Source organism: Dermacentor andersoni, chromosome 8 (genome assembly GCF_023375885.2).
Source record: "Dermacentor andersoni chromosome 8, qqDerAnde1_hic_scaffold, whole genome shotgun sequence".
NCBI classification, from domain to species: Eukaryota; Metazoa; Arthropoda; class Arachnida; order Ixodida; family Ixodidae; genus Dermacentor; species Dermacentor andersoni.
In genome coordinates this window covers 8,506,581-8,510,842 of record NC_092821.1, presented here as the reverse complement: position 1 = coordinate 8,510,842, position 4,262 = coordinate 8,506,581, and the positions used below count along the sequence as shown (strand labels likewise).

Sequence of the window (4,262 nt, the reverse complement as noted above, 5' to 3'; positions counted from 1 at the left end):
ACTAAAGCCAAGCACTCCCGCCTGTTGATGGAGCGATTTTTCTCGGGAGGTGATAGCAGGAATTGGCGGAAGCTATCACACACTTGGTACCATTCTGCTGTGGGGCGAGAACAGCGCCGATGCCATGGCTGCTTGCGTCAGTGTGGACTTCGGTCGGTGCAGATGGATCAAACTGGGCAAGTATGGGAGGGGTGGTCAGAAATCCAATGACAGCGGTGAACGCGTCAGCTTGCTCAGGGCCTCATTAGAACCGCGTGTTCTTAAGATCTGTCAAAAGCCGAACAATATCGGCGAAGGTTTTGCCAAAATGGTGAAAGTAACAACATACGCCGAAAAAGCAGCGCACGTCAGAAGCAGGACGTGGCACAGGGAAACTGCGAACGGCACGCTGCGTCAACGAGGTGTCCCAACACTGTAATCTGATGGCGCCCGAATTGACATTTCTTGGTGTTCAGTAGGAGGTCGGCTTTTCAGAAGACCGCAAGAATTGCTGCGAGTCGGGTAAGGTGGCTGCCGAACGTGGGAGAAACAACAATAACATCGTTAAGACAACAAAGACAGGTGGTCCATTTGTAGCCTTGCAGAAGACAGTCTATCATACGTTCAAATGTCGATGGAGCATAACATAGGGCAAAGGGCATGACTTTGAACGGATATAAACCATCAGGTCTGATGAAGGCCTTCTTCTCGCGGTACATTTCATCAACTTAGGCTTCAATGCAGGCGAAATAGAGCGAGCCCACAGAATATGTCGACCTAAAGCAGGTCACATCCGACCAATTGTCGTGAAATTCCCGAGTTTTAAAGACAAGAGCATCATTTTAAGAAATGCTTCCAAATTGAAGGACCTGCAGAAGCCACGCGTGTGGATTGAAGAAGATTTCTCGGCCCGAATGCAGCTCATCAGGAAAAAACTCAGAGATTTCGCTCGCGAAGTACGTAAGCCTAACGAAAAATATACTGTGGTCTACGATAAACTCCTTCTTGGAAGCAAATGTTACACATTTGATTCATCACAAAACAAAGTAACCTGTCTTTCAACGCGCAATGAAGCCGAAGTATGTCGGCTGAGTGAGCAACCTACTGTTGGCGCACGAGGGGACGAAACTAACCAGAATGATTGACATAGTCATGCTAATCAAGGTGATTCATTGTCACTCCTGCTGTGCAACTTTCGAAGCATGTTTCACAAACAAGACCAGCTATGTGCATTTATTGAGGCTTGTTCTGTAGATATTGTTCTTGGGACAGAAACTTGGCTTACACCCGATATTAGGGACAACGAGCGGTCGCTCTCTAGAAACTTTACTATATTTAGAAATGATAGGGTGGGCGCACGGGGAGGCGGTGTTGTAGCTGCCGTGAAATCTAATCTATGTGCTCGCGTTGTTGACACACAGTCAAATATTGAAATTTTGTGGATTTAACTTCAGGTCTGTCCCTCTGTGACTTGCGCAGTCGGGGTCTGTTACCGTCCGCCTGATGCTACTTCTGAATTCATCGAGAGTCTTAATCATTCCCTAACTTTAATCCAAGACAAGTATCCAACTTCACCTATAATCCTTGCTGGCGATTTCAACTACCCCACAATAAATTGGCAGACGTGTACGCCCCTAGGTTGCGCAAGAAAGAGCGAATGCAAGGAATTTCTCGATGTTCTTTGTTCATTTGATCTGCATCAAATAGTTTGCAAACCAACACGTGGAAACGCTATTCTAGATCTAGTTCTCACAACCGAACCGGAAAATATGCTTGTTCACGTCCTTGAATGTATTAGCGAGCACAACGTAGTACGCTGTGAATACCAATTACAAAGTAGTAAACCAGAAAAGGCAACGAAATCTATTTACGATTACTCCCGTGCAAATATCGACGCGATTCTTACAGAGCTGTCATATTTTTCTGTGTGGTTCTTGGAAACCATGGCTTATCGCAATACAAATGATAACTGGCTCGCTATCCGAAGAAAGCTTATTGAACTGAAACAAAAGCACACTCCCAAAATTAGAATAACGTCATCAACACAGAGCACATGGTTCACGTCCCAAGTAAAGAGAGCAATAAATAAAAAGAAACGCCTTTACTCTAAAGCTAAGTTGTCCCACTCGGATGGTGATTGGCAGCGATACCGAGAACAATCAAATAAATGTAAAGCTGAAATTGAAGCATCTAAAGACACGTTTTTAACGGTGACATCGTCAGCATGATAATGAACAATCCGAAAAAGTTTTGGAAAGTAATTAACCCTAAACACTCTTCTCAATCCACTATACCAATCGTTAATAACAGTGAGCTACTCTCACCATCTGAAGCTGCGACTGAATTAAACTCGTTTTTCAGCTCTGTATTCACAAACGAAAATCCAATTACACCTGACCTTACGTTTCCTTCAATTAACTCATCTATGACTGATCTCATAATTACACCAGAGGGAATAGAATCGGCCATCGATCGACTTTCGAATAACTCAGCGCCAGGTCCAGACGGCATTTGCACAAAGATGCTTAAAATGACTAAACCTATAATATCTCCCGTATTAGCCGCCCTTTTCCAGCAATCAATAGATACAGGAATTGTACCAGATGACTGGAAGGTCAGTCGTATCACTCCCATTTATAAATCAGGTGACCGATCAGTGCCCTCAAACTATAGACCTATATCCTTGACTAGTATTCCATGTAAATTACTTGAGCATATCATATCTCCCGCAGTTATGAAATATTTATCTGAACATAACTTCTTTTCTAACAATCAACATGGATTTCAGAAAGGACGCTCTTGTGAAACACAGCTTTTAAAACTTATAACTGATCTTCATCAAGCTGTTCACGATTCCATAAAAATCTATGCCATATTTATTGACTTCAAGAAAGCATTCGATAAAGTTCCCCATTCTCGCTTAATGATGAAACTTAGCCGGCTTAACATACATGGTAAAATTATTAATTGGATCTCAAGTTTTTTAACCAATCGCTACCAATTTGTTTCCGTAAATGATCACTTTTCCGCTTTAGCACAAGTTAAATCTGGCGTTCCTCAGGGATCCGTACTTGGCCCAATCTTATTCTTAATTTGGATTAATGACATCAGTAACAACCTGACCTCAACAGTTCGATTGTTTGCAGATGACTGCGTTCTTTACAGACAAATTATCACCTCTGAAGACACTAATATTTTACAGGCCGACCTAAACAAAATTTCACTTTGGTGCGAGCAATGGCAAATGGAAACTAATGTTTCTAAAACTAAAACAATGACATTTAGCAGAGCCAGTAACGTTCACTTAAGTTCATATTTTATGAACAGCATATGCATAGAGAATGTGTCTACATTAAAATATTTGGGAGTCCATTTAACTTCTAACCTTACATGGAATGATCACATTGATGAAATAATTTCGAAAGCAAATAAAACACTTGGATTCATTAGGCGAAATTTGTATTTAGCAAATGAGTCAACTAAATTATTAGCTTACACAGCTCTAGTTCACTCAAAGATTGAATACGCTTCCATAATATGGAATCCAAATCAGACTTACTTAATAAACAAGCTGGAATCTTTACAAAATAAAGCAGCACGCTTCATCACTAAAACATACTCTAGAACATCCAGCATCATGACTACAAAGAGTCCCTCCAATTACCGTCTCTAGAAACACGACGACTGTTAGCAATGCTTTCCCACTTCCACAGATTGTATCATACCCCGTCATCCTTTACAGCAGCCCATATCAAACCCCCGCAAGAATGTTTTCCCCGCCTCGACCATCCCTTCAAAGTGCGTCCCATGTTTGCACGTACGAATCTCCTGCGACAATCACCGCTCTTTCTAGCTATTCATCACTGGAATAAGCTGCCAAAAGAAATTGCTTCTGTACGTGATCATGACTCACTTGTTAGTAATTTGAAGCGCAGTTTTACGCATGTTGGGTAAAAGCAGAATTTTATGCCTTTGACGCATTGTAAGTGTATCTACATGATTTGTACGGAGTGTTGTTGTTGTTGTTTTCATCATGTATGCAATTCTCTTTCCTTTCTTTCTTTTTATATTTACTTGTTGTATTCGGTGATCTTTACCACGGTGTTCTATATTGCCTTCCCCCCCTAATTGTGTTTGAAATATCCTGTTGTTAACCCCCCCCCCCCCTATGTAAGGCCCATAAGGACCTTTAGGGTATCTGAATAAAAAAAAAACTGATATCTGGCAGTAGCCGGACCAAAAGATCAATGGACGACAAGTATTCGGCTCCGTGCAATCAGTCC

General features: G+C 41.8%; 1 pseudogene; it reads left to right on the top strand.

The window, feature by feature from the left end:
* The first annotated feature begins 3,082 nt into the window (after positions 1-3,082).
* Positions 3,083-3,933, top strand: LOC129383630 (uncharacterized; annotated as a pseudogene).
* The last annotated feature ends 329 nt before the right edge of the window (positions 3,934-4,262 follow it).